At 38.2% G+C, this 18,721-nt stretch overlaps 1 protein-coding gene across 5 annotated transcripts in view; it reads left to right on the top strand.

Moving 5' to 3' along the window:
• Positions 1-9,712: 9,712 nt before the first annotated feature.
• The window catches only part of ZNF350 (zinc finger protein 350), a 33,457-nt gene continuing 24,448 nt past the window's right edge, over positions 9,713-18,721 (top strand). Inside the window, exon 1 of one of the 5 annotated variants that reach the window (XM_077130884.1) lies at positions 9,713-10,510. The gene's annotated coding sequence lies outside the window, so the exon portion shown is untranslated. Of the gene's footprint in view, positions 10,511-15,943; positions 16,099-16,139; positions 16,328-18,721 lie in introns of those variants that run through there. The other 4 variants (XM_077130885.1, XM_077130887.1, XM_077130883.1 and 1 more) reach the window with 4 other exon arrangements.

Here is an 18,721-nt window from a genome sequence, read left to right as displayed (position 1 = left end):
TACAGTCACAAAGGCACAAGATAAGGGCTTTTATAATAATTTCAGATATTTGGGCAGCTTACTTACAGTTTAGGGCTTTCAGGTATTCCTCTTTGTGTAGTCCAATATCTCAGAAAGCAAAATGAATACCTAATCAAAGGTATTCTAAGTAAGCAAAAGGAATATCTAAGTAAGCAAAATCATCCCTTAAATCCTGATTTCTCAGTTATAATTCCTCTCATTTGATAATTATCTCAATCTTGAGGGATATCTGGGGGATGACTCTTCTAAGTGCTTCAAGGCTGAAAAGGGATGTTCTTAAGGGGCAAAGGGATGAACCAATGATTTTCTGGAGATGGCTCTTAGGCACTAATCCTAAATAGGTTCAGTTTACTTTTACAGAAATAAGTTTCATAAGGGCAAGCCTCATGATTGAGGCCTTGGTTTATTAAATTAGGAGCCCCTCTTACTTAAACAAAAATGTCAGAAATTCCCCAGGTGGGGAAGCTTATTAGTTTATCTTTCCCAGCCCCTCAAGGGACGGTAAAAACACTTTTTCATCTTCTGCCCAAATTAGTCTGAAATGCATCACTGCATTACATCAACTTGTGCAGAACATTAAGATTTTGTTCCTTATTCCAGGTTCCATTCAAATCTGAATTAGGTTGTTTAACAGACTAGACAGGTTAAATAACTGCAGATTTTGGACAAATGTTTTATCTCACACAAAAGTTAAAGCTTTAAAATGCAGACAATATTATTCTTTACCTTGTATACTGATTTCCCTTAGTTTTAACCGGATCAGTTCATCACATCTTTAATTGAGTTTGATCTCTTGCAGATTTTCTTTGTAACTGTTGCTGTGTGGATCCATGCTAAGGAGAACTAAATCTGAGTTTCAGGTGTTACACAGACACTTAAAGTTCCAGGGAAATACTGGGCTATACAAAGAGTAAATCACCTTAGAGTTTAATGATAACAGTCAATACTTACAATTTGAGCTTTAATTTTTATAAGCATTTTAAAATGAAGCTTCTTTCAGAAATAAAAACATTAGACAGTTGTTTTATATTAAGAAACCAGAGCAGAGGTTTTGTTCTGTTTCTTTTATACATTTACCAGAATTATCTTATTTAACAGTTAAAATATACCATATAAATTTGTTCTGCCTTTTTTTTTTTACTAGACCTTTTGCCTACTATACTTGGATGCTATGGGTGTTTTTTTTTTTTAATTGATAAAACCAAACAACATACCAATATAAACGTTTTTAACATATGAATATTCCATATTTGGTGTGCAATCAATGTGTACTGCCTTATTGAAAAATTTCTCTTTATTACAGATGGAGCTCTGACCTATAGTTGAGCACATATACCTTTAGAGAAGTATTAGAGCAAAGCAGTGCAGCTGATAATTTGGCTGTTTCTATGCTCTGTAGTCTTTTTTTTTTTTTAACTTTTTTATTGTATAGATATATAACATATATAAAAAGTGAAGAAATAAAAGAGCAATAGTTTTCTAAGCACTCTTCAACAAGTACTTACAGACAGATCCCAGAGTTTCTCATTTCAGATTTTTCCTTCTAGCTGCTCCAGAGTATAGGAAGCAAGAAGGCTTAAATTTTTTTTATCATCACAATCAACTTTCTTTTTTGTGTGAAAAATAACATATTAAAAAAAAGCATTAAATTTCCAAGCACAGTACCACAATTAGTTGTAGAACATATTTCAGAGTTTGACATGGGTTACAATTCCATGATTTTAGGTTTTTACTTCTAGCTGCTCTAAAATACTGGAGACCAAAAGAGATATCAATTTAATGATTCAGGATTCATATTCATTTGTTAAGTCCTATCTTCTCTGTATAACTCCACCATCACTTTTGATCTTTCCATCCCTCTCTTTAGGGGGAATTATGGCAATTTTAAGTTTTTGATATTGGAAGGGTCTTTCACTAATATGGAGTAGGGAGATGGAACTAACTGATGTTCTGGAGAGGCTGGGCCCTCTGTTCCTGGATTTTTCTGGACCAAGGGCCCATCTGGCAGTTGTAGGTCTCTGGAAAGTTACTCTAGTGCATGGAACCCTTGAGGAATCTTATATACTGCCCTAGGTGTTCTTTAGGATTGGCTGGAATGGTCCTGGTTGGGGTTTGGCAGGTTATGACCTTAGGTAGTAAGGTCTAACTGAAGTTTGCGTAAGAGCAACCTCCAGAGTAGCCTCTCGACTCTATTTGAACTCTCTCTGACACTGATACTTTATTAGTTACAGTTTGTGCTGGTTTAAAAGGATGTATGCCCCCTAGAAAAGCCATGTTTTAATCAAAATCCCATTTCATAAAGGTAGAATAATCCATATTCAATACTGTATGTTTGAAACTAATCAGACCATCTCCCTGGATGATGTGATTTAGTCAAGAGTGGTTGTTAGACTAGATTAGGTGATGACATGTCTCAACCCATTTGGGTGAGTCTTGATTGGTTTATTGGAGTCCTATAAAAGAGGAAACATTTTGGAGAACGGGAGATTTGGAGAGAGCAGAGAATGTTGCAGCACCACAAAGTAGAGAGTCCATGAGCCAGCGACCTTTGGAGATGAAGAAGGAAAATGCCTCCCGGGGAGCTTCATGAAACATGAAGCCAGGAGAAGAAGTTAGCGGATGATGCCATGTTTGCCATATGCCCTTCTAGATGGGAGAGGAACACTGACCATGTTCACCATGTGTCTTTCCAGATGAGAGAAACTCTGACTATGTTTGCCATGTGCCTTCTCACTTGAGAGAGAAACCTGAACTTCATCAGCCTTCTTGAACCAAGGAATCTCTTCCTGGATGCCTGTGATTGGACATTTCTATAGACTTGTTTTAATTGGACATTTTCTTGGCCTTAGAACTGTAAACTAGCAACTTATCAAATTTGCCCTTTTAAAAGCCATTCTGATTCTGGTATATTGCATTCCTGCAGCTAGCAAACTAGAACAGATCTTGGATTTTGGTACCAGAGAGTGGGGTGCTGCTGCTGCAGTTTGCAAATACCAAACATGTTGGAATGACTTTTTAAATGGATAAAGGGAAGATTCAGAGACAGCAGAGAATGCAGCAGCACCACAGAGCAGAGAGTCCACCAGCCAGTGACCTTTGGAGATGAAGAAGGAAAAGGCCTCCCAGGGAGCTTCATGAAACCGGAAGCCAGGAGAAGAAGCTAGTAGATGATGCCATGTTTGCCATGTGCCCTTCCAGATGAGAGAAGAACCCTGACTGTGTTTGCCATGTGCCCTTCCACTTGAGAAAGAAACCCTGAACGTCATTGGCCTTCTTGAACCAAGGTATCTCTCCCTGGATGCCTTAGATTGAACATTTCTATAGACTTGTTTTAATTTGGACATTTTATTAACCTTAGAACTGCAAACTAGCAACTTATTAAATTCCCCCTTTTAAAAGCTATTGTGATTCTGGTATATTGCATTCTGGCAGCTAGCAAACTAGAACACACTTCTTTTCCCCCTTTTGGTCAGGATGGAATTGTTGATCTAACAGCACCAGAGCCGGATTCACCCCTGGGAGTCATCTCCCAAGTCACGAGAGAGGCTTTCACCCCTCGATGTCATGTCCCATGTAGGGGTGAGGGCAATGATTTCACTTGCAGAGTTGGGCTTAGAGAGTGAGGCCACATCTGCACAACAAAAGACGTCCTCCAGAAGTAACTCTTAGGCATGTCTATAGGTGGTCTAAGCTTCTCTGCTACCTTCATAAACTTCACAAGAGTAAACCTCAGGATTGAAGACATGGCCTATTGATTTGGGGGTCCCTAAAGTTTGACACAGTATCAGGGAATTCCCTGATGGTAAGGTTTTGTAGTTCCATCTTCTTTCTCCCATCCCTCAAGGGACTTTGCCAATACTTTTTGGTTATCTGTTTAATATACGCTAGGATGTATCCAGGTATTACAATAATCTATACAGGATTAAAGGACCTCTTTCTTACTCTGGGCTCCTTGTGTTTCAATTGTTCAAATGAATTATACAGATAGGTTGAGTTAGATTATGCACTACAGAAAATTTCAGTTTCAGACCAAATAAACCTTTCTTCCATTGGTCTCAAAGAGTATGTGGGGTTCTAAACTATCACACTCTCTTCCTTACCCCAGTTACTCACATTGAGACAGCTTCTTTGTTTAAAGGAAATGAATTGTCCTGAATGTTTTTACATTTACAAACATTAGTCAAAAGTTGAATTACTCCCCTTTTTATCATGCATATAAAGAGCTCATACCAATCTTCTGGGTCCTTTATCATTACAAAATCAGGAAGCAGATACTCTTGTGGGGGTAATGCAAAATCCCACAACATTTCACAAATTGACTCATATCAATAGCAAAGGGCTGTGAAAGAAATTTCCATCTTTATCTAAATAGCAAGCTCAGGACATTGTTAGGACTTATCAAACCTGTGGACCTTTAAATGCACTCCCATTTGCATCAGGGATTAATCCTCGAGGTCAAAAAGCAAATGAAGTATGGCAAATGGATGTTACTCATATTTCATTTTGGTAAAATGCAGTATGTACATGTTATCATAAATGCTTGTTCTCATTTCTTCTGGGCTACCGCACAATCTGGAGATCGTTTTTGTCATGTTCGATCACATTTACTTAATGCTTTTGCTGTTATGGGATGCCCTCAATCTATTAAATGGACAATGGTCCTGCCTATACAGGAAAATAATTTCATAAATTTTGTACTACTTTTAATATTACTCTTATCACAGGAATTCCACATAATCCCTCTGGGCAAGGAATTATTGAACGAGCAAACCGGACACTAAAGTCTATGCTCATGAAACAAAAAGGGGGAGATGATGATCAGGAAGATGACGTTATGAAAATAAGTACACCTAAAGATCAATTAGCAAACGCACTTTTTACTTTAAATTAAAAAAAATCATTTATGATAATTCATCACAGATTCCTGCAGAACAACATTTTAGTAATTTGGAAAAGAAAAATGATACAACCCAAACAGAACTGCAGCTGTAGCCAATCTATTGGAAAGATGTTAAAGATGATTTATGGAAACCAGGAATGGTAAAGGTGTGGGGTAGGGGTTTTGCTCTTGTCATTGCAGATGACGGAACCTCAGTTTGGATTCCCTCGAAGAGAATAAAACCCAGACATATCAACCCGGATGAAAATAACTAAATGGGTAATGTATATTATAGGACATATAACTTCAATTGCTGAAGGACAGGGACCTAGTCATACTTATTGGGTTTATATTCCTAACCCACCTCTGCTGTGGGCCCTAACATGGGCCAATCCAACTTTACCAAAATATCTGAATATTAGTTTAGGATTCCCAGGTTCAGTAAATTCTAGGCTTCCAAACTACTTGAAGAAGAAGAAAAATGGTGTCAAATTTAACTCTTCCATTTTAATAAGACCTGTATGCATAACTCTGTGGAAACAAATGATATTTGCCTGTTAGATGGGAAAGAAAGTTGGAGTGGATGGCAGTTATGTCATATGGATTGAGCAGTTATCATAATTAATGATCCTATGGAATTGTAAGAGATGCAGCCCCTGTGGGGTCTCCCATCTCTACCTTGAAGATAACTGAGACTATATGGACAGGCAAGCTAAATCAGGGTTTAATTCATGGAGGATGATTTGTGCCAAATTCATGGGATGATAAATATATCATTAGTCAAAGAAATTGACAGAAAATTTTCCTAGGACTAAGACCAATTTTTATAGCCAATTCTAGTAACTATAGCTTCTCTTTAAATAGCAGCCATAAACACTATATACAAATATGTATTAAAGATCCATATATGTTTGTTAAAGGTCATATACATATAGGAAATCAAACTTTTAATTGTGAGAATTTTTCTCCATTCACTTGTATCCAAGCATTTATGTTGCAGAAAAATGAGACGATTATAGCAGCAAGGAGAAGAGATATTTGGCTGCTGGTGTAGATGTCAAGATCCTGGCAATCCTCTCCAGAAACACATATTCTGATTCATTTGGCAAAAGAATATCTAAAAAGGACTAATAGACTAATTGGACTCATTACTGCAGCTGTCATTGGAATCATTGGAAGCATCACAGTGGCTGCAGTCACTGGAACTGCATTGTATCAAACTATACAGATGCAGCATTGTTAGAAAAACACCAGTGAACTGTGGCATAGACAATCTCATTGATGAGCAAATTAATAATAGACTAAATGATACAGAAATGACATTGGTTCATATTGGAGATCAAATGTATAATTTAAATTTTTTACAAAGTTCAAAGAGTAAATGGAATGAGAGCAGTTTTTGTATTCCCCCCCTTTAACATATAACCTATCTGAAATAAAATGGGAAAAAGTAAAAAGGCATCTTTTGGGGCTTTCAAATAGTTTAAGTCCTGATATCTTAGAATTACAAAAAAGGGGTATTAGAATTATCTCAGAATAATTTACATATAGCCTATGGAGGTAATGTTACACAATCACCCAAGAGCTAAAAAATCTTAGGTTTGGGGCTGTTTATACTATTTCTCTTCCTCCTCCACTTGTAAAACAACAAATAATCAAAGTCAGAAAGCGTGACTGGTAGCCAATGATGGGTAAGACTCTTCCTTCAAAGCTTAAGGGCAACCTAAGACAGACACAGTCACTAAGCAAAACCACGCTAACAATGTGATTCTTGCGAAAACTCTTGGCTCCCTCCCAAATCAAAGTCAGTGAGCTTGACTGGTAGCCAATGATGGGTAAGACCCTTCCTTCAGAGCTTAAGGGCAACCTAAGGCAGGCACGGTCACCCTGGCTTATAAAAAAAAAGGGGAAATTTAGGAGCCAACTGTTAAAACAAGACCTGCAGAATTTGTTGGAAGCAGCTGGCCTCAGGATGGCAGCAGTAAACTGTGGAGATTGTAATGTAGAGCAGTCTGGGAGGAAGAGAATGTTTACCCCAAATGGTTATGTTAAGTATGAAGGAAGAAAGCACTGAAAAATAAGCTCTCTGTTCTTTCAAGAAATGCATGCATGCCTTTTGTCACCCTGCAGTATTTAAATAGAATCTGGATAAGAATAAAGTTGTCTGAAGTCTCTCTGAAGTAAACTCAAGCTTCAGAACCCCTGAGCCCATCTGTGTTGTTGCTTCCTATTGAAACGGAGCTAGAAGGATATTAAGGAATGATGAGAAAAAAAGAAAGGAAGAAAGAAAGAAAGACACAGATGGGCTCCTAGTTATATACCACAGGATGTCAATAGATATGCAGGCATTTCCTGAGGGAGCAAGATTCTTATCTCACAGTGTTCTTCATACTTAACATAACTGTTTGGGGTAAACATTCTCTTCCTCCCAGACTGCTCTACATAACAATCTCCACAGTTTACCGCCGCCATCCTGAGGCCAGCAGCTTTCAACAAATTCTGTAGGTCTTGCTTTAAACTCTTGGCTTCTACACTGTGTCTGTGTCTTTTTTTTTCTTTCTTTCCTTCCTTCCTTTCCTTTCCTCCCTCCCTCCCTCCCTTCCTTCCTCTTCCTTCCCTCCCTCCCACTTCCCTCCCTTCCTCCCTCCCTCCCTTCCTCCCTTCCTTCCTCCCTCCCTCCCTCCTCCCTTCCTTCCTTCCTCCCTCCTTCCCCCCTCCCCCTTCCTCCCTCCCTCCCTCCCCCTTCCTTCCTTCCTCCCTCCCTCCTCCCTTCCTCCCTCCCTCCTTCCTCCCTTCCTTCCTCCCTCCCTCCCTCCCTCCTCCCTTCCTCCCTTCCTTCCTCCCTCCCTCCTCCCTTCCTTTCTTCCTTTCTTCCTTCCTTCCTCCCTCCCTCCCTCTCTTTCTTTCTCTCTTTCCTCTTTCTCTCTTTCTTTCTCTCTCTCTCTCTCTCCCTCCCTCCCTCCCTCATCATTCCTTAATATCCTTCAAGCTCCATTTCAATAGGAAGCAACATACCCCTGTGTTCTGAATTACTTTAACCCCATCCTGATCACTTGTCTATATTTTAAAACTAAGATTTTGAATCTTGTCATTCAGAGATTTTTTTTCTCTTCTTACTCTTTATTTCAGAAGTACCAATTTATATATTTATATCAAGAACCTAATTATTTTATGCCATTCAAATAGAGTTCTTTAAGAATTTTCTTATTAACTTGCTATTACCATCCAGGGGTGTGAGAATATAAACTGAAAATGCATACAGACAAAAATAGAAAATTAGTTACTCAAAAACAGAAACACAGAAATATTTTAACATAACAACATACAAACACTACACACAACACACACGCAAACATTCTTACCACACGATCATTCCATTCTTGGTATATAATCAATAACTCACAATATCATCACATAGTTGTATATTCATCATCATGATCATTTCTTAGAACATTTGCATCAATTCAGAAAAAGAAATAAAAAGAAAAAAGAAAAAAAACATACATACCATACCCCTTACCCCTCCATTTCATTGATCACTAGCATTTCAATCTACTAAATTTATTTTAATATTTGCCCCCCATTACTTATTTATTTTTAATCCATATGTTTTACCATCTGTGCATAAAGTAGATAAAAGTAGCATCAGACACAAAGTTTTCTCAATCACACAATCAGACTGCAAAAACTGTATCATTATACAATCATCTTCAAGAAACATGGCTACTGGAACACAGAAATAGTTTTGAGAGGGACAAATCAAGGGTTGAATATATTTTCTCATCCCATTTCTACCTTTTCGCAGAACAATTCTAAGTGTAATATCTTCATCTATATTGGTAGTATTTGCATTTTAAATCATTTTGAGGCCAGATTATGTCACAGAAATAAAATCTTTTTTTATAGAATCATAACTAAAATCTCTTCAATTTTCAATACAGCCCAAAACTTCCCTTCTAAAAGAATTTCCATAATCAGTAACCAGTTAGGAACATTTGACCAATATAAATGCAGGAACACACCAGCTAACACACACAGGCATTAAACACTCACACACCAACTAACAATTAAACATAAACTCTTACTATACCCAGGTAACACATGGCTAGCATTTGGACAGGTTTACTTAATTCATTAAATATGAATTAATTGCTGGATTATTCATTTTTTAGGAGTATAGTCAACAGACAAATTTAGGCCAGGGTCTCAAACCCTGTACAGAACACACATCAAACACATCAACTTGCAATTAAAAAGACATAAAACACTTATCATACCAATTTAACAGTTAACCAATACCTAGGAAACAACACTGGCTAACACTTAAAGAGCCCTACTTAATTTTATTAAACACCAGTTAATTGTTGGATTAGGTCAGGGTTTCAAACTCTGTACCGCATGGTACCCAAAAACAGAACGTGTAGAAGTCAGAGCAAAGGGGATTGTTCTGGAAGCGTGAACCTGGCCTAGGTCAAGGGGACTCAAACTGCGTATTTACTTCCCGATCCACTTTTACCCTGATGACCACTCACCCAGATGTCCTACATGCAACTGGAAACGGTTTCTATCTTTGAAGCTTTTCAAGGCGCCATAAGTCTCTGGGATGCCAACAGAACAGAGAAACCCAGGTTGCCAAGCCTCCAGACTAAATTCGCCGGCCACAAAAGCCTCGGCTACCTGGCTTACCTGCTCTGCTGGGGCGCCAGAGACTGAGGCATTCCTCCTGGAGGGTCGCCAAACTGTTACCGCACAAAGGCCACGGATCCTTTCCCCGGAGGTGTTCAATAACCACTTCCTAAGATAACTATGCGTAGTTATAACCTCTTGCTCTCTCTGAAATCTTGATGTCGCAAGAGCTGGTTACACAGCCTTTTGCCCAGTAAGAATTCTGGTTCTTCTGCCTTTCCATACAAAATGTTTAAATAAGCCTGCCCATATCTACAAAACTTACTTTGAGAATTATACTGAAATTGCATTTAATATCTATAAATCAAATCAGAGAAAGCCGACATCTTTACTATGTTGGTCTTCCAACATAAGATCATGCTATTTTGCTCCACTTAGTTATTTCTTGTTTCTTTAATTTATATACTACACATCTTGCACATCTCTGCCTACAGAGCCTCTTCTCTGCCTTACGGAAACCGGACTTCCTCTATGATGGCCGCGCCCACGAAACTCTAGGTAATGGTTGAGACAAACTATGCAGAAGGGGCGCCGCCATCCCAGCCACCTTTCAACGCCGTTTTCCTTGGCCATTGAAAACTCAGGCGGTTAGCAAAGCGCCTCTGACCCTCCATTGCAAGGAATACGGGAGAGCACTGAGGTACCTCAAAGGATTTCAGTTTCTCCCCACCGGCTGAGTCCTTCTCGCCGCTCTGGCGGCCACGTCAGAAAGGCCGAGAGGGGCGTGGTCAAGGTACCTCACAGAGCCCGTTCTAGGGCTAGACTTGGACTTCCGGTACCGTCTGACCCTCGCCGGACACCGTAGTTCCCGACCATTGCGATGGCGAAGAAAGGACTGTGGCGGGAAAGTGCAGGAATTCGAAGTCGTTTCGGACGTGGGCGACGTAGTCTCTACCCGCAGAGTCTGGGGAGTCTAAGTATCCGGTGAGTCGGGTTCCGGCCTAGGATCCCGTGTGGAGGGCTAGTAGGTTCGGTGAGCGAGGATGCGTGTGAAGATCCGTGTTTGGGGTTTTTATTTGGGATCAGGCACTAAGGAATCTGGGAGTTAAGTCATTTGGGCCTTTGGCCCGTGGTGGCGGTTTGCGGTTTGTATGGTCACTGTGTTTGTAGGATTCAATGATCAATGAATTCCACCAGGTTTGCCATTTAATGTGGGACCCAGGCATATAAAATCCTTGAGTCGGAGAAGGGGATCGGTGAACAAGGGTTTCAGGGGTAGGCTTCAGATTTAATATTAAGTCAACGTTTCAGAAGGAGACCAGTGTTACAACTGTGTTTGAGAGGCTGTGGAAGTTGGAGTTTTCCAGGCCCTCTTTCCAAGGTTGGTGGGTGATTTGAGGCTCAAACTTTGGATGCTGTGTACATTTCCATTCAGTCCTTATAAAGCCCAACTTCGTCCTCCAAGTTTCGATTAAAAACGTAATTTTCCTCCATCCACTTTTATCGTCCCCACAAAAATCAGAGTTCAGGGTGTTCAAGTGGTGTGTTAGGTTTTAAAGATGGGCTTTTCGTTCCTCTTTTCTCAAAGTTAACTGCATATGTCTTTTGGTTATTTCAAGTTTGATGCAAGTGAAAATAGCCATTTTCCTAAATTCTACAACCCGGTGAGAAATATTTCATTCTTCTATCTTCTTAGGTTTTGTTAAAAGAAAAAAAATGGGGTGGGGTCATTTTTATTGCCATATATATAACAAATTGTCTTCTGACGTGGCTGGTGGAAAACTGGAGCTATTCTGCATTTTCTCTGCCAATCATTAGGAATTCCTTTTACTCCACATTATTGCTAGCATTTCGTATTGTGAGTTTTCATCAATCCTAGTAGCTGGCTATGTGTATAAAATTGTAGTTTTGCAATTTACGAGCAGAAAATGATGGTAACCATTTTTTTACGTTTATTGACAGTTTATCTTTTTGATCAAGTGTCCAAGGTCTTTGTCCATTTTAAAAATTGAGTTGTTTTATTGTTTTAAGAAGTTTTTGTGAGATAAATGACTTATACAGATTTTTACAGGTCTCTGACTAGTGTTTTCATTAACAGTGTTTGTCAGAGGGCACAAGTTTGAACAAATTTTTATAATATCCAGTTAACAGTGTTTCTTTATTAGATCATGCTTTTGATGTATCTAAATCTCATTGTCAAACCCAAGGTGACCCTGATGATCCCTCATGTTTTCTTCTAAAGTTGTATGATTTTACATTTTATATTTATGTCTACAGTCAGTAATGGGTTATTTTTATATGAAAGGTGAGGAATGTGTTCATATTATTTTTGTTTTGTTTTCTTTTTTTGGTATACCTCCAATTGTTCCAGCACAATTTGTTGAAAAAACTGCCCTTTCTCTACTGAATTGCTTTTGAAACTTTGTCAGAAGTTGAGTATGTTTTTGTGGATCTTTTTCTGGGCTCTGCATTCTGTTGCATTGATCTGTGTGTCTAATCTTGCCCCAATACTAATACCAACTATAGTTTTATAAATCTTGAAATCAGGGATGGTGAGTTCTCCAAGTTGATTATTCTTAGTCAGAATTGTTTTGGATATACTGATTCTTTTGCCTTTCCATATTAAATTTGAAATCAGCTTGTCAGTATCTACAGAAAGACTGGGATTTAGATTAAATTTGCAGAGAATACATGGATTAAATTTTGGGATTGACATCTTAACAATATTGTTGGCTATAATCCATGAACACTGTATCTCTCTCCATTTATTTGGCTGTTCATTGATTTGTTTCATCAATGTTTTGTGTTTTCTAGCAGAGAACCTGCATATATTTCATTAGATTTATACCTAAGTACTTCATTTTGGGGGTAGTACTGTAAATGTTATTAATGTTTTTAAATTCTCAAATTTCAGTGTTTGTTGCTGATATATAGCAATACAATTGCTTTTCATATATTAACCTTGTATCCTAGAAAATTGCTAAAATAACATTACTTTTAGGAACTTTTCTGTAGATTATTTGGGATTTTCTACATGGACAAATAAATTATATTTAAATTTACCATTTTTGAGCAACAGTCTCACTCTGAGTTATTTACCCAGATGTGTTGAAAATTTATTTTCACCCATAAGCCAGTATACAAATGTTTATTTATAATTGCCAGATTCTAGAAACAGGTCAGATGTCATTTAACAGGTGAGTGAATAACAAACTATGGTGTATCCATACACTGGAATACTTCTCAGTAATAAAAAGTATCACGTTATTGCTTCACAAAACAAGATGGATGAATCTTAATTGCATTTATCAAGTGAAAGAAATCAGGCCCATATTACATAATTCCATGTGTATGACATACTAGAAAAGGTAAAACTGTAGGGGGAAATGGTAAGTGGTTAATTGCAAAGGGTCCCCAAAGAGTACTTTTAGCGTGATGAAACTGTTTTGTAAGGTACTGGAAGGATATATGAATACACATACATACACACACACACACACACACATTTAGCCCTCTACCCATAGTTAGCTGCCTCCCACATCTAGTAGATAAATTTGTTTCTTATTGAGGTGCAGATTAGTAAGCCTGAAACTGCCTTACATATATACTAGGGTTGAAGAGATAAATCCGTTTATCTCAGTTTATCAGTTGCTAGATTCCTCAGTCTCAGAGGAAGAAGCTACATGTAACCTTGGAGGAAAAGCTCTATTATGCTCTATGGTGTGAGATTAGAGTTGGGGATCACCATACAAACTCATAATTACATCCACACACAAATAGGTTCAGGTAAATACAGAAATACTTAAAAATATGTGAACATACCTGGGTTAGTATATAAACATATTTGCTAGCTGCATCCACTGAGAGGGGCTAGGAGCAGTTGACACATCAATAACATGAGCACCTCCTTCCAGATCTTGGTTTCTAAACACCTCTCCAATAGTTGATTCTGGGTCTGGGCAGGAAAAGTACAAGATGAGGCTGGAGCATCTTGAAGTGATTAGAATTGCTTTAAAAATAAAGCAGCCAATTTCAAGTAATTGCTAATGCAGCTAATTTGAAGTAACTCCCAGTGGCTAAAGCTGAAATAATTTGAGCAACAAAATAAATAATGATGCTATTGGGGGTTAATCCAAATTATAAAATAAATATTCATGGTCCTATTGATGTAAAAGACTTATATATTGCATCTATAAATAAATAAAGGAGAAAGTACAAACCTTCCTTACAGAAAATTCAAAATCATATATGTAGATAACTTCCCCTATAGCAGGAGATGGAGTTTGATTACCCTCCCCTTGAATATGGACTGGACTTAGTGACTCATTTCCAAAGAAGAGGAAAACTAGTAAACTTACACTAGAGAAACCTGGCAAACACTACCCTAACCAAGAGATCAATATTATTCCATTTTGACTTCATGTACCCCTAGATATGACAAGGAATGCACTTCAATACTGATGCATTCTTTCTAAAAATAGCTAGCCCCAGTGTAATGAGGAAAACATCAGACAAAACCAAACTGAAGGACAATCTACAAAATACCTGACAAATCATGAAAATGAGAAAAAACTGAGTAACTAACTGTTACAAACCAGTGGAAACCAAGGAGACATGAAGTCTAAGTACAATACGGTATCTTGGGTTGGCTCCTGGACAGAAGCGAGGACATTAGTGGACAAACTTGTGACATCCAAATAGAATCTGTGATATAACCAAGGGTGTTATTGCTTAATTTTGACATTGTTGGTAAGATGCTCACATTAGGGCACATCATACAAACTGAGTGAAGTATATAAGGAACTCTTTGTATTATCTTTACAATTTTTGTATAAATCTAAGCTTTTAAAAAAGTTTATTTAAAAAATAGGTATAATTCGATTTTATATATTTCAGTGACTACAGTAATATGTCAAGTGGATGAACTTATGGCAATTAGAGTCACATTAAATTTATGCATTAAATTGTGGGTAACTGAAAAACTATTCAGTTCTTTTCACTTTATATTATGATCGTCTGGTTATCAAAGTTCCTCTCACCCCCCACTCCAAGAATTATTGTACCTTTAAAAATGTTTATGCTGCAGGCATCCCCATTTACTTTAAATCCTAGGTAGTGTATACATTTTCCAATTACATTTGATGCCTTGCTTTTATTCCTTTCCTCTACATTTTGTTCTGTAGAATAGTGCTTCACTTCTTACAACTTTATAGTCAAAATATGCACATAATTATTTACCAGTAGTAAGTCTACAGAGAAGAAGATGTACCATCTTTTATAATGAGTTTATACATGTTCCATCATCAGAATTCAATTTTTAGAATATTTTCATGATCTTCAAAATTAATTGGATGATAGTTTTCTTCTTGCTGCATCTTGGAAGTTCTTCATATATTCTGAATACAAGTCATTTATATCCAATGTGTAATGTAGAAATATTTTCTCACTAGCCCTGACTTCCCTTTGCATTTTCTTAAATGGTACTGAGAAGCACAAGAGTTTTTAATTTTAAATAAGTCAGTTGTCTTCTTTCATGGCTTACGCACTGTCTTCAAACTCTTTACCTCACCGAGGGTCATGAAGATTTATATTCCGTAATTGCTTTTATTTTTATATCTCAAATTGTGTGTATGATCCATTTTGAATTAATATTCGACTGTGGTTTGAGTTAAGGGTTTTAATTCATTTTTCTGCATATGAATATCCAATTATCCCAGGGCCATTTATTGAACATGACTATTCCCGTTGAATATAGTCTTGGAACTTTGATCAAAAAACTAATGACCTTGAACTATTTAGGTCCTCAAGTTTGTTTCTGCCCTTTTGTAGGTTTCATCCTTTTGGTTGGTTTCCAGACTTTTATTGGCCTTTACTAATCTCACCTTTAATGGCCTTTCTCCTATTCCCCAACCCCACAAACATACCCTGGGCTCTTCCCAGCCTCGCACCATACCAAGAGTCTCTAAACCTTTTTCTTTTCTTAAAAGGCATTGACTGCAAGCCATTTTTCGTCAGAAAATGTCTATTCATGGCCATTTTGTCATTTCCCTTCCTGGGAGAGTGTTCTTAGCTGCACTGACACTTAAATTCACTCCTGCTGCTTAATCGTTTCCAAATTTTATTTTTACATAGTGATAATGGTGCGGCCATATCACTTCTCTGCCCGGCTCGCTGAAGGCAATTTAGCTTGCGCCATGTTTGCTTTCTGTAAGCTTGAACCTCTGAAATACCCATTAATTTTTTCGCCACGGTGGAGGTGTCAGGACACAGGACAGTCTCTGTGCCTTCTCATTTCCCGGCCATCCCGGTTACTGGCCCCCAAACGGCCACTCTGCCTCTGTACGTCAGTTATTCAAAGATGGCCGCCCCAGAGAGCCATGGTCTCTAGAGCGCGGACATATTACTGCCGAAGGACCTGCCGGATATCCGGTTGTTCGTCTCCTTTAACTGTCTCAAATCCTAGTCGGCTGCCGTAGGCGGACGAGGGATCTGGGCTAACGGATGCGAGTAGGAGCAGTTTGCGGAAGTAAAAACGAAGTTTAGGAGTTCCATGTGGGTCACCAGAAAATTAGGTCAGTGTGTGTTTGTGTCTGGGGGAGGCCTGGAGAGCTAGGGGGAAGCGCCGGGATGAGGTGTTTAGCGGGGAAGCAGTGGGAGTCGGTGACGCGCGCGCGTTGGGTGCTTTGTAGTCAGAACAACAATGAAAGGTCTCTGGTTCTTTCCGGATCGCTCTGCCTGTAAGGGTTGGAGCTGGTATCTGCAACGAACGTGCTGTTCTCGGGATTTCAAATGGAACTCAGGGTTAGTTGGAGCGGTCGGTATGATCATGGTTCAGGGGTGACTGACTGCTCCAGGTTTCGGTTTAGTACGGGGGACGTGTGGTCAGTTTCTGTGGTACTGTCTGACTGTGTGGAAGCTCAGGACCTCTGGCTGGTGGTTGAATTGAGGTTCGATCCTCCCCTGCTGGGATAGAAGGCGGTACAGCGCCCGGGCAATACGTGGAAAACTGTAATCCACGAGTTGGTTATCTCCAGATTGAGGGACCAATCCTGTTAACACCCATCGGTTTCCGAACAGTTTACGGCTGCTACAAAGGCAGTTAAGTCATTCTGACACAGACCTTATGTTCCTCCAGACAGAAAATGTATCTGTGCCTTTACAGAAAAGTTCTCACCTCTTACACCTCATAGTATATCATAGCCAGTGCTTTTGTGTACCCGCTTGTCATAAAGTCACACTTTGTGCTATAAGTATTCATCCCTCTGGCAAAGTGACTTATTTCCCAGTAAATTGGTATGTCCTGGTTGGTCTTTGCCTGTCATGGTGTGTCAGTTCCCGTAGGTAATGATAGGATTGGCATGGAAATGACCTCAGGTATATGGTGCAATTCTAGCCAGCTGTATTTGTGGCAGCCTGCCTAAGGTTTCTGGGAAAGGATTTTTGCTTTTATATAGATAATTCCTTGAATCTCTTTTTCCTTATAGATGATCATATTTTCTGAAAATAACCCTGATTTTCTGTTCTATTTTCTAATGTTTGTCCCTGGTTCTTAATACATTGGCTTGGATGTCAAATACAAAGTAGTAACACAGTGGGCATCTTTGTCTTGTTGACTACCCAGGAAATTCACCTGCTGTGTTCACCAGAGTTAACATCTTTCCAGGAAGAAGGGTCGTAAATTATGGATTCATCCAGGATTTTGAATGAATGACAAAGATAGTATTCTTTCAAGGCTAGAAAAAAGATCTCTATTTTAGACGAGTCATATCTCGTTTATTCCTTATATTTATTAATTGTACCACTTCTCTTTCTGTTTTGCTCTGTCGACAAATGTATATATGTTGTTGTTTCCAAAGAACAAAGTTTTGTTATTGTTGAGCTCTTCCATTTCTTAATGTTTCTAAATTAATCTTTTTAAAAAGGTACAAATTAATTATTATAAAGGCAATATACACATAACCAACCATCACCTAGGGTAGGGAATAGAACATTTGTGAACCCTTTTCCAGTGATCACATTTTCACATCCAAAGCTAATTACCATTCTCCTCTCTATAGCAACTACTTCCAGTCTTTTTAAAAATACTTTTACCATGTATTTTATCATTCCTAATCATTATAATTTATTTTTGCCTATTTTAAACTGAGTATATGGAATTATGTATCATTTTTCATGTGTCAGTCTTCCTTCTCTCAGTGTTACACTTAAGAACTATGAATGTGTTGTATATGTAATATGCATTATATATGTTGTATATGCATGTTGCACATAGATGCATTTTCTTTGCTTTCTAACTAAGGGCAGTAAACTTCTTTTGTGAATGATAAGATATTAAATATTTTAGGCTTTCCAAACCTAATCAGCCACTCACATATTCTTTGATTTTTGTTTTTTTAAATAATCTTTAAAATTGTCAGAAGTGGGTGGGCCACTGTGGTTCAGCAGGCAGACTTCTCGCCTGCAATGCCAGAGACCCGGGTTCGATTCCCACTGTCTGCCCATGCAAAAAAAAAAAAAAAAAAAACCCTGTCAGAAGTATCCTTAGCTTGCAGGCTAACCAAAGGTTATATAGTTGCTCTTAGCATTCCCTTGTTTGAATATATAACATTTTTTGCTCATTTCAGTATACATTTGGGCTGTTTGCAGTTTGGGGATAATGCTGCTATGAACATTCTTTTGTATTTTTGTTCAAATGTACATTTATTTGGGGGGCATATGTACCCTAGTCATATACTTCAGGTCAAATTGCTATGCCATTGGGTGTATGTAACTTCAACCTAAATAGATGATATAAACTAATTTACAGTTTTACAATTCTTCTGATAGATTGTCGTCAGCTTTTATAGTTAGTTCTTTATGTAACCTGTTTAAAATATGTTTCCATACTCTAATGTCATGGGGAAATTATCCTATAACATATTGACTAAGCTTTATCAATTTGACTTTTCCACTGAGATGGACAATTAACCCTGAACTGATTTTTGTATTTGTGAGATGAGCATCAACCTTCTTGTGTGTGTGTGTGTGTGTGTGTACATGGATTATCCCAGCACCATTTATTAAAATCATATCTTTTATCCACCCCTCTGCAGTGTTACCATTGTTTATGGCCAATTTTTGTCTGTCCTTGTACTGATATTATTCTGAGCTATCATAATAACTAGCACAGAATAATAATGTCCTCATAACTGATAG

Source organism: Tamandua tetradactyla, chromosome 16, assembly GCF_023851605.1.
Source record: "Tamandua tetradactyla isolate mTamTet1 chromosome 16, mTamTet1.pri, whole genome shotgun sequence".
Lineage (NCBI taxonomy): Eukaryota > Metazoa > Chordata > Mammalia > Pilosa > Myrmecophagidae > Tamandua > Tamandua tetradactyla.
This window is presented reverse-complemented; position numbering and strand designations above follow the sequence as displayed.